This window comes from Ranitomeya variabilis, chromosome 1 (genome assembly GCF_051348905.1).
Source record: "Ranitomeya variabilis isolate aRanVar5 chromosome 1, aRanVar5.hap1, whole genome shotgun sequence".
Lineage (NCBI taxonomy): Eukaryota > Metazoa > Chordata > Amphibia > Anura > Dendrobatidae > Ranitomeya > Ranitomeya variabilis.
The window spans coordinates 21,360,284-21,377,829 of NC_135232.1; the positions used below are offsets into that span (position 1 = coordinate 21,360,284).

The 17,546-nt window shown below is 44.7% G+C and overlaps 1 protein-coding gene across 4 annotated transcripts in view; it reads left to right on the forward strand.

The window, feature by feature from the left end:
• Nucleotides 1-17,546, forward strand: part of FAM219A (family with sequence similarity 219 member A) — a 122,276-nt gene that overhangs the window by 989 nt on the left and 103,741 nt on the right. The window lies entirely within an intron of this gene.

Here is a 17,546-nt window from a genome sequence, read left to right on the forward strand (position 1 = left end):
AGGATGAACAGGGGAAGAGGAAGAGCAGGAGGAGGAAGAACAGGGTGAGGAGGAAGAACAGGAGGAGGAAGAACTGGGGAAGAGCAGGAGGAGGAAGAACAAGGGGAAGAGCAGGAGGAGGACGAACAGGGGAAGAGGAAGAACAGGAGGAGGAAGAGCAGGAGGAGGATGAACAGGGGAAGAGGAAGAGCAGGAGGAGGAAGAACGGGGAGGAGGAAGAACAGGAGGAGGAAGAACAGGGGAAGAGCAGGAGGAGGAAGAACAGGGGAAAGAATGGGGAGGAGGAAGAGCAGGAAGAGGAAGAACAGGGGAAAGAGGAAGAACAGGAGGATGAAGAGTAGGAGGAGGAAGAACGGGGAGAGGAAGAGCAGGAGGACGAAGAACAAGGGGAAGAGCAGGAGGAGGAAGAACATGGGGAAGAACACAAAGAACGGAGGGAAGGGGAAGAACAGGAAAAAAGAGCCAGTAACAGGAAGAACCAGATAAAGAAGAACAGGTGGTAGGGGAGGAGCAGGAGGGGGAAGAACAAGGGGAAAAGAAAGAGCAAGAGGAGGAAGAACAGGGGAAGAGGAAGAGCAGGAGGAGGAAGAGCAGGGGAAAGAGGAAGAACAATGGGAAGAGCAGGAGGAGGAAGAGCAGGGGGAAGGGGAAGAGCAGGAGGAGGAAGAACAGGGGAAGAGGAAGAACAAGGGGAAGAGCAGGAGGAGGAAGAACTGGGAGGAGGAAAAGCAGGAGGAGGAAGAGCAGGAGGGGGAAGAGGAGGAAGAACAAGGGGTTGCTGGAGGAGGACAAACGGGAAGAGGAAGAACAGGAGGAGGAAGAACTGGGGAAGAGCAAGAGGAGGAAGAACGGGGAGGAGGAAGAGCAGAAGGAGGACGAACAGGGGAAAAGGAAGAGCAGGAGGAGGAAGAACAGGGGGAGGAGGAGGAACAAGGGGAAAAGGAAGAGCAGGAGGAGGAAGAACTGGGGAAGAGCAGGAGGAGGAAGAACAAGGGGAAGAGCAGGAGGAGGACGAACAGAGGAAGAGCAGGAGGAGGAAGAACAGGGCGAGGAGGAAGAGCAGGAGGAGGAAGAACAGGGGAAAGGGGAAGAACAGGGGAAGAGCAGGAGGAGGAAGAGCAGGGGAAAGAGGAAGAACATGAGGAGGAAGAACGGGGAGGAGGAAGAGCAGGAAGAGGAAGAACAGGAGGATGAAGAGTAGGAGGAGGAAGAACAGGGGGAGAGGAAGAGCAGGAGGAGGAAGAACAAGGGGAAGAGCAGGAGGAGGAAGAACATGGGGAAGAACACAAAGAACGGAGGGAAGGGGAAGAACAGGAAAAAAGAGCCAGTAACAGGAAGAACCAGATAAAGAACAGGTGGTAGGGGAAGAGCAGGAGGAGGAAGAACAAGGGGAAAAGGAAGAGCAAGAGGAGGAAGAACAAGGGGAGGAGAAAGAGCTGGAGGAAGAACAAGTTAAGAGGGGGAGGAGGAAAAACATGGGAAAGAACAGAAAGAAGAACAGAGGGAAGAGAAAGAACAGGAAAAGGAAGAGCCAGAGGAAGAAGAACAGGTGGTAGGGGAATAGCAGGATGAAGAGCATGGGGAGGAAGAACATGGGGAAGAGGAAGATCAGGAGGAGGAGGAAGAACGGGAAGAGGAATATCATGAGGAGGGAGAACAGGAGAGGAAGAAGATGGGTAAAAGTGAAGAACAGGGAGAAGAGGAAGAGCAGGAGGAGGAAGAACGGGGAAGGGGAAGAGCAGTTGGAGGAAAAGTGGGGGGAGGAAAAATGGCTAAGAGGCAGAACAGGAGGAAGAAGAACAGGGGAAAGAGGAAGATCAGGAGAGAGAAAGCAGGAGGAGGAAGAACAGGGGAAGAGGAAGAAGAACAACAAGGGGAGGAGGAAGGACAGGAGGAAGAGAGGGGAGGAAGAAAAGGATAAAGAAAGACTGGGAGGAAGAACAGGAGGATATGGTTGGAAGAAGAGGAAAAACAGGTAGAATGAAGAGGAAAAATAGGAGATGGAAGAGCAGGAGGATGAGGAACAAGGTGGAGAGCAAGAGCAGGAGGAAAAACGGAGCAAGAGCAGGAGGAAGAACGGGGAGAAGGAACAGGAGGACGAATAAAGCAAGAGGAAGAGCAGGAGGGGGAAGAACAAGGGGAAGGAGAAGATCAGGAGGGGGAAGAACAAGGGGAAGGAGAAGAGCAGGAGGAGAAAGAACAAGGGGAAGAGCAGGAGGAAGAACAGGAAGAAGAATAGAGGGAAAAGGAAGATCAGGAGGATGAAGAACCAGTAAGAGAAAGAGCCAAAGGAGGAAGAACAGGTAGTAGGGGAAGATCAGGGGGAACAGGAGAGGAAGAACAGGAGGAGGAAGAACAGGGAAAAGGAAGAGCAGGAGGAGGAAGAACGGGGAGGAGGAAGAATAGGAAGAACAGAGGGAAAGGGAAGAACAGGAGGAGGAAGAGCAAGAGGAAGAAGAACAGGTCGTAGGGGAAGAGCTGGGGGAAGAAGAGCAAGAGGAGGAATAACAGGTTGAAGAGGAAGAGCATGAAAAGAACAGGAGAGGAAGATGGGTAATAGGAAAAGCATAAGGAGGAAGAACAGGAGAGGAAGATGGTAAGAGGAAGAGCAGGAGGAAGAACAAGGGGAGGAGGAACAACGGGGAAGGGGAAAAGCAGGGTGAAGAGCAGGAGGAGGAAGAACGGGGAAGAGGAAGAACAGGAAGAAGAGCAGGAGAACATGAGATGGGGAGGAAGAACAAGAGAAAGAAGGACTGGGAGGAAAGCTGGGGGCAAGAACAGTAGGAAATTGTTGGAAGAAGAATAGAAGGAAAAACAGGTAGAAAAAAAGAAGAGGAAGAATGGGGAGGAAAAACAGGAAATAGAAGAGCAGGAGGATGAAGAACAAGAAGAAGAGGAAAGGCGGAGTAATAACGAGGAGGAAGAATAATGGGAAATGCAAGAGGAAGAAGAACAGAATGAGGAAGAACGGGGAGAAATTCAGGAGGGGGAAGAAAGACAATGAAGAACAGGAGAAGGAAAGACTGGGATGAAGAACTGGAGGAAAGGCAGGGGGAGGAAGAACAGGAGGGAATGGTTGGAAAAAGAAGAGGAAAAAAGGTAGGGAGGAAAAACAAGGGGAAGAGGAAGAGCAGGAGAAAAAACGGGGAGGAACAGGGGGAGGAGGAACAGGAGTAGGAAGAACAGGAAGAGGAATAACGGGAAAAGCAAGAGTAAGAACAGGAGGAAATGGTTGGAAGAAGAAGGAGAGGAAAAACAGGAAGAAGACGAGGAGGAAGAACAGAGGAAGAGCAGGAGGAGGAAGAAAAGAGGAAGAGCAGGTGTTAAAACGGGGAGTAAGAAGGAGGTGGAACAGGAGAAGGAAAATCAAAACGAAAAATGGGAAGGAAGAATGGGAAGGAAGAGGAGATAGAGCAGGGGGAAATACAAGGGGAAGAAAGACAGTAGGAGGAAGAGCAGGGGGAGGAAGAATAGGAGCAGGCCACGAGGTGTCGCTAATGTAATATATGTGTGATACCACATATCTGGGTGTGATATGCATATACTGTGCTTGTTGTCTTACCTGTGTTGAGTCCGATATCTGTGCATTGTACATGGGTGATGTGCCCACTATAATATGTGTGTTTTGCCCTTTGAGTGTATGTGATCTGCCCGGTGTCGTATGCATGTGATGCGCCCCTTCTTTTTCGTGTGTGGTGTGCGTATGATGCGCCTGGTGTCGTACGTGTATGGTGCGCCCAGTGTTGTACGCGTGTGATGCTCCCGGTGTCGTACGCCTGTGATGTGCCCGGTGTCGTACGCCTGTGATGCGCCCGGTGTCTTATGCGTGTGATGCTCCCGGTGTCGTACGCCTGTGATGTGCCCAGTGTCGTACACGTGTGATGCGCCCGGTGTCGTACGTGTGTGATGCGCCCGGTGTCGTGCACGTATGATGCGCCTGGTGTCGTCCGCGTGTGATGCGCCCAGTGTTGTATGCCTGTGATACGCCCGTTATCGTACGCCTATCATGCGCCCGGTGTCGTACGCGTGTGATGCGCCCGGTGTCGTACGCGTGTGATGCGCCCGGTGTTGTACGCGTGTGATGCGCCCGGTGTTGTACGCGTGTGATGCGCCCGGTGTCGTACGCGTGTGATGCGCCCAGTGTCGTACTCCTGTGATGCGCCCGGTGTCGTACGCCTGTGATGTACCCGGTGTCGTACACATGTGATGCGCCCTGTGTCGTACACGTGTGATGCGCCTGATGTCTTACTCTTGTGATGCGCCCGGTGTCGTACACGTGTGATGCGCCCGGTGTCGTACGCGTGTGATGCGCCCGATGTCGTGCGCTTGTGATGCGTCCGGTGTCGTACGCCTGTGATGCGCCCGGTGTCGTACGCCTGTGATGCGCCCGGTGTCGTACACGTGTGATGCGCCCGGTGTCGTACGCCTGTGATGCGCCCGGTGTCGTACGCCTGTGATGCGCCCGGTGTCGTACGCCTGTGATGCGCCCGGTGTCGTACACGTGTGATGCGCCCGGTGTCGTACACGTGTGATGCGCCCGGTGTCGTACGCCTGTGATGCGCCCGGTGTCGTACGCCTGTGATGCGCCCGGTGTCGTACGCCTGTGATGCGCCCGGTGTCGTACGCCTGTGATGCGCCCGGTGTCGTACGCCTGTGATGCGCCCGGTGTCGTACGCCTGTGATGTGCCCGGTGTCGTACGCCTGTGATGCGCCCGGTGTCGTACGCGTGTGAAGAGCCCGGTGTCGTTCGCGTGTGATGCGTGTGGTATCATACATGTGTTCTGCTCAGTGTTGTCCATGTTTTCGGGTACTCTGGATCTGGTACCGGGGTGGCTGCTCCTGACTGTTCCCTCCTGGACATTCGAGGGTTAACCCTGTGGCTCTTTTCTCCTTCATTGCCTCCATTATGATGGCCGCCGTGAGTCAGCGTCGCTCATACTATGCGCTGGAGGGGGACACACGCTGTACAGCAGTGAGGTTCCCAGGGCCCCTAGAGGCCTCCAGGGGCCTGTGGTGGGGGAGGGGAGTGGGAAGTTATAACGCTGCAGGTGATATTATATCTGTGCTGATGATTGTGCAGATCAGATCTATCTACAATCAAACCCTTCACCAACCAAACCTTCACATGACCCCAATATAGGAGTAATATTTCTACTGTATTGTGGGGTCCGGCTGTAGATTATATATCACATGGGGGGAGTAATATTTATACTGTATTGTGGGGTCCGGCTGTAGATTATATATCACACAGGGGGAGTAATATTTATACTGTATTGTGGAGTCCGGCTGTAGATTATATATCACATGGGGGGAGTAATATTTCTACTGTATTGTGGGGTCCGGCTGTAGATTATATATCACACGGGGGGGAGTAATATTTATACTGTATTGTGGGGTCCGGCTGTAGATTATATATCACACAGGGGGAGTAATATTTATACTGTATTGTGGGGTCCGGCTGTAGATTACATATCACACAGGGGGAGTAATATTTATACTGTATTGTGGGGTCCGGCTGTAGATTACATATCACACAGGGGGAGTAATATTTATACTGTATTGTGGGGTCCGGCTGTAGATTATATATCACACGGGGGGAGTAATATTTATACTGTATTGTGGGGTCCGGCTGTAGATTATATATCACACAGGGGGAGTAATATTTATACTGTATTGTGGGGTCCGGCTGTAGATTACATATCACACAGGGGGAGTAATATTTATACTGTATTGTGGGGTCCGGCTGTAGATTACATATCACACAGGGGGAGTAATATTTATACTGTATTGTGGGGTCCGGCTGTAGATTATATATCACACGGGGGGAGTAATATTTATACTGTATTGTGGGGTCCGGCTGTAGATTATATATCACACAGGGGGAGTAATATTTATACTGTATTGTGGAGTCCGGCTGTAGATTATATATCACATGGGGGGAGTAATATTTCTACTGTATTGTGGGGTCCGGCTGTAGATTATATATCACACGGGGGGGAGTAATATTTATACTGTATTGTGGGGTCCGGCTGTAGATTATATATCACACAGGGGGAGTAATATTTATACTGTATTGTGGGGTCCGGCTGTAGATTATATATCACACGGGGGGAGTAATATTTATACTGTATTGTGGGGTCCGGCTGTAGATTATATATCACACAGGGGGAGTAATATTTATACTGTATTGTGGGGTCCGGCTGTAGATTACATATCACACAGGGGGAGTAATATTTATACTGTATTGTGGGGTCCGGCTGTAGATTACATATCACACAGGGGGAGTAATATTTATACTGTATTGTGGGGTCCGGCTGTAGATTATATATCACACGGGGGGAGTAATATTTATACTGTATTGTGGGGTCCGGCTGTAGATTATATATCACACAGGGGGAGTAATATTTATACTGTATTGTGGAGTCCGGCTGTAGATTATATATCACATGGGGGGAGTAATATTTCTACTGTATTGTGGGGTCCGGCTGTAGATTATATATCACACGGGGGGGAGTAATATTTATACTGTATTGTGGGGTCCGGCTGTAGATTATATATCACACAGGGGGAGTAATATTTATACTGTATTGTGGGGTCCGGCTGTAGATTACATATCACACAGGGGGAGTAATATTTATACTGTATTGTGGGGTCCGGCTGTAGATTATATATCACACGGGGGGAGTAATATTTCTACTGTATTGTGGAGTCCGGCTGTAGATTATATATCACACGGGGGGAGTAATATTTATACTGTATTGTGGGGTCCGGCTGTAGATTATATATCACACGGGGGGAGTAATATTTATACTGTATTGTGGGGTCCGGCTGTAGATTATATATCACACGGGGGGAGTAATATTTATACTGTATTGTGGGGTCCGGCTGTAGATTATATATCACACAGGGGGAGTAATATTTATACTGTATTGTGGGGTCCGGCTGTAGATTATATATCACACAGGGGGAGTAATATTTATACTGTATTGTGGGGTCCGGCTGTAGATTATATATCACACGGGGGAGTAATATTTATACTGTATTGTGGGGTCCGGCTGTAGATTATATATCACACAGGGGGAGTAATATTTATACTGTATTGTGGGGTCCGGCTGTAGATTATATATCACACGGGGGAGTAATATTTATACTGTATTGTGGGGTCCGGCTGTAGATTATATATCACACGGGGGAGTAATATTTATACTGTATTGTGGGGTCCGGCTGTAGATTATATATCACACAGGGGGAGTAATATTTATACTGTATTGTGGGGTCCGGCTGTAGATTATATATCACATGGGGGGAGTAATATTTATACTGTATTGTGGGGTCCGGCTGTAGATTATATATCACACAGGGGGAGTAATATTTATACTGTATTGTGGGGTCCGGCTGTAGATTATATATCACACAGGGGGAGTAATATTTATACTGTATTGTGGGGTCCGGCTGTAGATTATATATCACACGGGGGGAGTAATATTTATACTGTATTGTGGGGTCCGGCTGTAGATTATATATCACACGGGGGGAGTAATATTTATACTGTATTGTGGGGTCCGGCTGTAGATTATATATCACACAGGGGGAGTAATATTTCTACTGTATTGTGGGGTCCGGCTGTAGATTATATATCACACGGGGGGAGTAATATTTATACTGTATTGTGGGGTCCGGCTGTAGATTATATATCACACGGGGGGAGTAATATTTATACTGTATTGTGGGGTCCGGCTGTAGATTATATATCACACGGGGGGAGTAATATTTATACTGTATTGTGGGGTCCGGCTGTAGATTATATATCACATGGGGGGAGTAATATTTATACTGTATTGTGGGGTCCGGCTGTAGATTATATATCACACAGGGGGAGTAATATTTCTACTGTATTGTGGGGTCCGGCTGTAGATTATATATCACACGGGGGGAGTAATATTTATACTGTATTGTGGGGTCCGGCTGTAGATTATATATCACATGGGGGGAGTAATATTTATACTGTATTGTGGGGTCCGGCTGTAGATTATATATCACACGGGGGAGTAATATTTATACTGTATTGTGGGGTCCGGCTGTAGATTATATATCACACAGGGGGAGTAATATTTCTACTGTATTGTGGGGTCCGGCTGTAGATTATATATCACACAGGGGGAGTAATATTTCTACTGTATTGTGGGGTCCGGCTGTAGATTATATATCACACAGGGGGAGTAATATTTATACTGTATTGTGGGGTCCGGCTGTAGATTATATATCACACGGGGGGAGTAATATTTATACTGTATTGTGGGGTCCGGCTGTAGATTATATATCACACGGGGGGAGTAATATTTATACTGTATTGTGGGGTCCGGCTGTAGATTATATATCACATGGGGGGAGTAATATTTATACTGTATTGTGGGGTCCGGCTGTAGATTATATATCACACAGGGGGAGTAATATTTATACTGTATTGTGGGGTCCGGCTGTAGATTATATATCACACGGGGGGAGTAATATTTATACTGTATTGTGGGGTCCGGCTGTAGATTATATATCACATGGGGGGAGTAATATTTATACTGTATTGTGGGGTCCGGCTGTAGATTATATATCACATGGGGGGAGTAATATTTATACTGTATTGTGGGGTCCGGCTGTAGATTATATATCACACAGGGGGAGTAATATTTATACTGTATTGTGGGGTCCGGCTGTAGATTATATATCACACGGGGGGAGTAATATTTATACTGTATTGTGGGATCCGGCTGTAGATTATATATCACATGGGGGGAGTAATATTTATACTGTATTGTGGGGTCCGGCTGTAGATTATATATCACACGGGGGGAGTAATATTTATACTGTATTGTGGGATCCGGCTGTAGATTATATATCACATGGGGGGAGTAATATTTATACTGTATTGTGGGGTCCGGCTGTAGATTATATATCACACGGGGGGAGTAATATTTATACTGTATTGTGGGGTCCGGCTGTAGATTATATATCACATGGGGGGAGTAATATTTATACTGTATTGTGGGGTCCGGCTGTAGATTATATATCACACGGGGGAGTAATATTTATACTGTATTGTGGGGTCCGGCTGTAGATTATATATCACACGGGGGGAGTAATATTTATACTGTATTGTGGGGTCCGGCTGTAGATTATATATCACACGGGGGGAGTAATATTTACACTGTATTGTGGGGTCCGGCTGTAGATTATATATCTAGGAAGCCTCCATTCTTTACACTGCAGGCTGAGTTGGATGAGGTTTTGGAGCCTAGTATGATGTGGCCCTGTTCCTTGTGTCAGTCCTTTTGCTTTCTGCTATCCTCCATCTGTCAGGCGTCCTGAGACTCCCAGCGAGATTCTCCTCAGTAGGAGCAGTGTCCTGTGATCTGGCCACAGACCGGAGGAACAGCTGAGGACTCCACAGTGCACAGTCAGGGCGTGATCACTTTTGCACAGGAATCTCCTGGACGCTACAGAATATCAAACACTTAATAATTTCAATACATCCCAATATTACACCAGTCGATACATAGCGACCGACATAGAGGAGAGACCACCTGAAACATTCTACAAAGGTGTACATCATATTCCGAGGTTATAATGGTCAGCGGACAAAGAACTCCGACATACAGTATATTTATTCCAAGCGTTTACACAGTGGGCAGTATTATAGTAGTTATATTCTTGTACATAGGGAGCAGTATTATAGTAGTTATATTCTTGTACATAGGGGCAGTATTATAGTAGTTATATTCTTGTACATAGGGGCAGTATTATAGTAGTTATATTCTTGTACATAGGGGCAGTATTATAGTAGTTATATTCTTGTACATAGGGGCAGTATTATAGTAGGTATATTCTTGTACATAGGAGCAGTATTATAGTAGTTATATTCTTATACATAGGGGCAGTATTATAGTAGTTATATTCTTGTACATAGGGTCAGTATTATAGTAGTTATATTCATGTACATAGGGGCAGTATTATAGTAGTTATATTCTTGTACATAGGAGCAGTATTATAGTAGTTATATTCCTGTGCATAGGAGCAGTATTATAGTAGTCTTATTCCTGTACATAGGGACAGTATTATAGCAGTTATATTCTTGTACATAGGGGGCAGTATTATAGTAGTTATATTATTGTATATAGGGGGCAGTATTATAGTAGTTATATTCTTGTACATAGGAGCAGTATTATAGTAGTTATATTCTTCTACATAGGGGCAGTATTATAGTAGTTATATTCTTGTATATAGGGGCAGTATTATAGTAGTTATATTCTTGTATATAGGGGCAGTATTATAGTAGTTATATTCTTGTATATAGGAGCAGTATGATAGTAGTTATATTCTTATACATAGGGGCAGTATTATAGTAGTTATATTCTTGTACATAGGGGCAGTATTATAGTAGTTATATTCTTGTACATAGCGGCAGTATTATAGTAGTTATATTCTTGTACATAGGAGCAGTATTATAGTAGTTATATTCTTGTACATAGGAGCAGTATTATAGTAGTTATATTCTTGTACATAGGGGCAGTATTATAGTAGTTATATTCTTGTACATAGGGAGCAGTATTATAGTAGTTATATTCTTGTACATAGGGGCAGTATTATAGTAGTTATATTCCTGTGCATAGGAGCAGTATTATAGTAGTTATATTCTTGTACATAGGGGCAGTATTATAGCAGTTATGTTCTTGTACATAGGGGGCAGTATTATAGTAGTTATATTATTGTATATAGGGGGCAGTATTATAGTAGTTATATTCTTGTACATAGGAGCAGTATTATAGTAGTTATATTCTTGTACATAGGAGCAGTATTATAGTAGTTATATTCTTGTACATAGGGGCAGTATTATAGTAGTTATATTCTTGTACATAGGAGCAGTATTATAGTAGTTATATTCTTGTACATAGGGAGCAGTATTATAGTAGTTATATTCTTATACATAGGGGCAGTATTATAGTAGTTATATTCTTGTACATAGGGGCAGTATTATAGTAGTTATATTCTTGTACATAGGGGTGGTATTATTGTAGTTATATTCTTGTACATAGGGGGCAGTATTATAGTAGTTATATTCTTGTACATAGGAGCAGTATTATAGTAGTTATATTCTTGTACATAGGAGGCAGTATTATAGTAGTGATATTCTTGTACATGGGGGCAGTATTATAGTAGTTATATTCTTGTACATAGGGGGCAGTATTATAGTAGTTATATTCTTGTACATAGCAGCAGTATTATAGTAGTTATATTCTTGTACATAGGAGCAGTATTATAGTAGTTATATTCTTGTATATAGTGGGCAGTATTATAGTAGTTATATTCTTGTACATAGGAGCAGTATTATAGTAGTTATATTCTTATACATGGGGCGGTATTATTGTAGTTATATTCTTGTACATAGGAGCAGTATTATAGTAGTTATATTCTTGTACATAGGAGGCAGTATTATAGTAGTGATATTCTTGTACATGGGGGCAGTATTATAGTAGTTATATTCTTGTACATAGGGGGCAGTATTATAGTAGTTATATTCTTGTACATAGCAGCAGTATTATAGTAGTTATATTCTTGTATATAGTGGGCAGTATTATAGTAGTTATATTCTTGTACATAGGAGCAGTATTATAGTAGTGATATTCTTGTACATGGGGGCAGTATTATAGTAGTTATATTCTTATACATGGGGCGGTATTATAGTAGTTATATTCTTGTACATAGGGGCAGTATTATTGTAGTTATATTCTTGTACATAGGAGCAGTATTATAGTAGTTATATTCTTGTACATAGGAGCAGTATTATAGTAGTTATATTCTTGTACATAGGAGGCAGTATTATAGTAGTGATATTCTTGTACATGGGGGCAGTATTATAGTAGTTATATTCTTGTACATAGGGGGCAGTGTTGTGAATTAGACTTTTTTGGCTCCCTCTTGTGGTCACTAGTGATATGACTCTGGGATTGTCTTTCCTCAGTTTGGCACCCACCTGGGTCGTTAGTCCAGGGGTGTTGCTATATGAACTTCCTGAATTCTCAGTCTGGTGCCTGGCATCGTTGTAATCAGTACTTTCTGTTTGCTCCTGTCAGCTGGACCTTGTTCTTGGAAAATTAAGCTAAGTCTTGCTTCCTTGTTTTTTGGTTATTTGCATTGCTCTTATTATTTGTCCAGCTTGTACTAAATGTGATTCCTGATTTTGCTGGAAGCTCTAGGGGGCTGGGCTGGTATTCTCCCCCCGGGCCTTTAGACGGTTCGGGGGTTCTTGAATATCCAGCGTGGAAATTTTGATAGGGTTTTTGCTGACCGTATAAGTCATCTTACTATATTCTGCTATTAGCTAGTGGGCCTCTCTTTGCTAAATACCTAGTTCATTCTTACGTTTGTCTTTTCTTCTTACCTCACCGTTATTATTTGTTGGGGGCTTGTATCCAACTTTTGGGGTCTTTTCTCTGGAGGCAAGAAAGGTCTATCTTTTCCCTTCTAGGGTTAGTTAGTTCTCCGGCTGGCGCGAGACGTCTAGAACCAACGTAGGCACGTTCCCCGGCTGCTGCTATTTGTGGTGCTAGGATTAGATATATGGTCAGCTCAGTTACCACTGCCCTATTAGCTGGTTTTTTGTGTTTGCAGACTTGGTATTTATTTCTGAGACCCTCTGCCATTGGGGTCATAACAGTATGCCAGGCCAACATTGAATGTTTAATGCATTGCAGAAGTGGGATAATAAGAAAGGAAATTCTGAGTTATTTTTTTTTTTTTTCCTCTCTTCCTCCCCTTTACCTCTGAGTGGCTTGAGCTTGCTGCAGACATGAATGTCCAGACCTTGATTACAAGTGTGGACCAGCTTGCTGCTTGTGTTCAGGGCATACAAGATTTTGTTACCAGGAGTCCTATGTCTGAACCTAAAATACCTATTCCTGAACTGTTTTCTGGAGACCGATTTAAGTTTAGGAATTTCAGGAATAATTGTAAATTGTTTCTATCTCTGAGACCCCGTTCATCTGGAGACTCAGCTCAGCAAGTTAAAATTGTTATCTCTTTTTTACGGGGCGACCCTCAGGATTGGGCCTTCTCGCTAGCGCCAGGAGATCCGGCATTGGCAAATATTGATGCGTTTTTTCTGGCACTCGGATTGCTTTACGAGGAACCCAATCTTGAAGTTCAGGCAGAAAAAGCCTTGCTGGCTATTTCTCAGGGCCAGGATGAAGCTGAAGTGTATTGCCAAAAATTTCGGAAATGGTCCGTGCTTACTCAGTGGAATGAGTGTGCTCTGGCTGCAAATTTCAGAAATGGCCTTTCTGAAGCCATTGAGAATGTGATGGTGGGTTTCCCCATTCCTACAAGTCTGAATGATTCCATGGCGCTGGCTATTCAAATTGATCGGCGTTTACGGGAGCGCAAAACCGCTAATCCTCTGGTGGTGTTGTCTGAACAAACACCTGATTTAATGCAATGTGATAGAATTCAGACTAGAAATGAATGGAAAAATCATAGACGTCAGAATGGGTTGTGTTTTTACTGTGGTGATTCTACACATGTTATATCAGCATGCTCTAAACGCCTAACAAGGGTTGTTAGTCCTGTCACCATTGGTAATTTGCAACCTAAATTTATTTTGTCTGTGACTTTAATTTGCTCATTGTCTTCTTACCCTGTTATGGCGTTTGTGGATTCAGGTGCCGCCCTGAGTCTTATGGATCTGTCATTTGCCAAGCGCTGTGGTTTTGTTCTTGAACCGTTGGTAAATCCTATTCCTCTTAGAGGTATTGATGCTACGCCATTGGCGGAAAATAAACCGCAGTTTTGGACGCAGGTGACCATGTGCATGACTCCTGAACATCGGGAGGTGATTCGTTTTCTTGTTCTGCATAAAATGCATGATTTGGTCGTTTTGGGTCTGCCATGGTTACAGACCCACAATCCAGTCTTGGATTGGAAGGCAATGTCTGTGTCAAGTTGGGGCTGTCAGGGAATTCATGCTGATTCCCCGCCGGTGTCTATTGCTTCCTCTACTCCTTCGGAAGTTCCTGAGTATTTGTCTGATTATCAGGATGTCTTCAGCGAGTCCAGGTCCAGTGCTCTGCCTCCTCATAGGGACTGTGACTGCGCCATAGATTTGATTCCAGGTAGTAAATTTCCTAAGGGAAGACTATTTAATCTGTCTGTACCTGAGCATACCGCAATGCGTTCGTATATCAAGGAATCTCTGGAGAAGGGGCATATCCGTCCATCCTCTTCCCCTCTTGGTGCGGGATTCTTTTTTGTGGCCAAGAAGGACGGATCTTTGAGACCTTGTATTGACTATCGGCTTCTGAATAAAATCACTGTTAAATTTCGGTATCCTTTGCCTCTGTTGTCGGACTTGTTTGCCCGGATTAAAAGTGCCAAGTGGTTCACCAAGATAGATCTTCGTGGTGCGTACAACCTTGTGCGCATTAAGCAGGGAGATGAATGGAAAACTGCATTTAATACGCCCGAAGGTCATTTTGAGTACTTGGTGATGCCTTTTGGGCTCTCTAATGCTCCTTCAGTGTTTCAGTCCTTTATGCATGATATTTTCCGGAAGTATCTGGATAAATTTATGATTGTTTATCTGGATGATATTCTGTTTTTTTCTGATGATTAGGACTCGCATGTAGAGCAGGTCAGGATGGTGTTTCAGGTCTTGCGTGAGAATGCTTTGTTTGTTAAGGGCTCAAAGTGTCTCTTTGGAGTACAGAAGGTTCCCTTTTTGGGGTTTATTTTTTCCCCTTCTGCTGTGGAGATGGACCCAGTCAAGGTCCGAGCTATTCATGATTGGACTCAACCCACGTCAGTTAAGAGTCTTCAGAAGTTCTTGGGCTTTGCTAACTTCTACCGTCGTTTTATCGCTAATTTTTCTAGCGTTGTTAAACCTTTGACGGATATGACCAAGAAAGGTTCTGATGTTGCTAACTGGGCTCCTGCAGCCGTGGAGGCTTTCCAAGGGTTGAAGCGCCGGTTTACTTCAGCGCCTGTTTTGTGCCAGCCTGATGTCTCACTTCCCTTTCAGGTTGAAGTGGATGCTTCTGAGATTGGGGCAGGGGCCGTTTTGTCGCAGAGAGGCCCTGGTTGCTCTGTAATGAGACCATGTGCTTTTTTTTCTAGGAAGTTTTCGCCTGCTGAGCGGAATTATGATGTTGGCAATCGGGAGTTGTTGGCCATGAAGTGGGCATTTGAGGAGTGGCGTCATTGGCTCGAGGGTGCTAAGCATCGTGTGGTGGTCTTGACTGATCACAAAAATCTGATGTATCTCGAGTCTGCTAAACGCCTGAATCCTAGACAGGCCTGTTGGTCATTGTTTTTCTCCCGTTTTGACTTTGTGGTCTCGTATTTACCAGGTTCAAAGAATGTGAAGGCTGATGCTCTTTCAAGGAGCTTTGTGCCTGACTCTCCGGGAGTCGCAGAACCAGTTGGTATTCTTAAAGAGGGAGTTATCTTGTCTGCCATTTCTCCGGATTTGCGACGTGTGTTGCAGAGATTTCAGGCTGGTAGACCTGACTCTTGTCCACCTGACAGACTGTTTGTTCCTGATAAGTGGACCAGCAGAGTCATTTCCGAGGTTCATTCCTCGGTGTTGGCAGGGCATCCGGGAATTTTTGGCACCAGAGATTTGGTGGCTAGGTCCTTTTGGTGGCCTTCCTTGTCACGGGATGTGCGGTCATTTGTGCAGTCCTGTGGGACTTGTGCTCGAGCTAAGCCTTGCTGTTCTCGTGCCAGCGTGTTGCTCTTGCCCTTACCTGTCCCGAAGAGGCCTTGGACACACATTTCCATGGATTTCATTTCAGATCTTCCGGTGTCTCAGGGCATGTCTGTCATCTGGGTGGTATGTGATCGCTTTTCCAAGATGGTCCATTTGGTGCCTTTGCCTAAGTTGCCTTCCTCTTCCGATCTGGTTCCTTTGTTCTTTCAGAATGTGGTTCGTTTACACGGCATTCCTGAGAATATCGTGTCTGACAGAGGATCCCAGTTTGTTTCCAGGTTCTGGCGATCCTTTTGTGCTAAGGCTACTTTCACACTAGCGTTAACTGCATTACGTCGCAAATCCGTTTTTTGCCGAAAAAACGGATGCGTCAAAAAAAGTGAAAAACGTATGCAACGCATACAGCATTTCGACGGATCCGTCGCAAATCCGCTAAACGTTTCCGTCGAAAATACTGGATGCGTTGCATACGTTGCATACGTTTTTACCATCCGTTGCGTCCGTTTTTACGACGGATCCGTTTTTAAAATGGGAGGCTCCCAAATTTGATTGGCTACTGGAAAATATGGAAAACTATATAGTTACTGTTTTTACAGCCCATCTTTGAGGGTTTTAGTTTTGTGGCAGCGATGGAAGGTATACTTGTGAGGATTGCTAGATTGGTTACCGACATTATCTTTGAGACGAATCGCCTGGATATCATAGTGCGGGAGAAGGTGGCGGCAGCGGAAAGACGTAGGATGCTTCTGCAGCAACGGAGACGGAGACGACTGTGGATTCATCCGATTAATGAACTACGGATGATGATAAAGGGATCCAAACCCTAACCCTACCCCTAACCTCACACCTAACCGTTTAATGAACATTTTCTGACAGTCATAGTGCCACGTATTTCAGTGCCACGTACTATAAATACTATAACTACGTGGTTATACGTGGCACTGAAATATCGTGGCACTTAAATACGTGGCACTTAAATACGTGGCACTTAAATACGTGGCACTTAAATACGTGGCACTTAAATACGTGGCACTTAAATACGTGGCACTTTTATACGTGGCACTTTTATACGTGGCACTTTTATACGTGGCACTTATATACGTGGCACTTATATACGTGGCACTTAAATACGTGGCACTTTTATACGTGGCACTTTTATACGTGGCACTTAAATACGTGGCACTTTTATACGTGGCACTTTTATACGTGGCACTTAAATACGTGGCACTTAAATACGTGGCACTTAAATACGTGGCACTTTTATACGTGGCACTTTTATACGTGGCACTTTTATACGTGGCACTTATATACGTGGCACTTATATACGTGGCACTTAAATACGTGGCACTTTTATACGTGGCACTTTTATACGTGGCACTTAAATACGTGGCACTTTTATACGTGGCACTTTTATACGTGGCACTTAAATACGTGGCACTTATATACGTGGCACTTATATACGTGGCACTTTTATACGTGGCACTTATATACGTGGCACTTAAATACGTGGCACTTATATACGTGGCACTTATATACGTGGCACTTATATACGTGGCACTTATATACGTGGCACTTAAATACGTGGCACTTATATACGTGGCACTTATATACGTGGCACTTATATACGTGGCACTTATATACGTGGCACTTAAATACGTGGCACTTTTATACGTGGCACTTAAATACGTGGCAGTTATATACGTGGCACTTATATACGTGGCACTTTTATACGTGGCACTTTTATACGTGGCACTTATATACGTGGCACTTAAATACGTGGCACTTATATACGTGG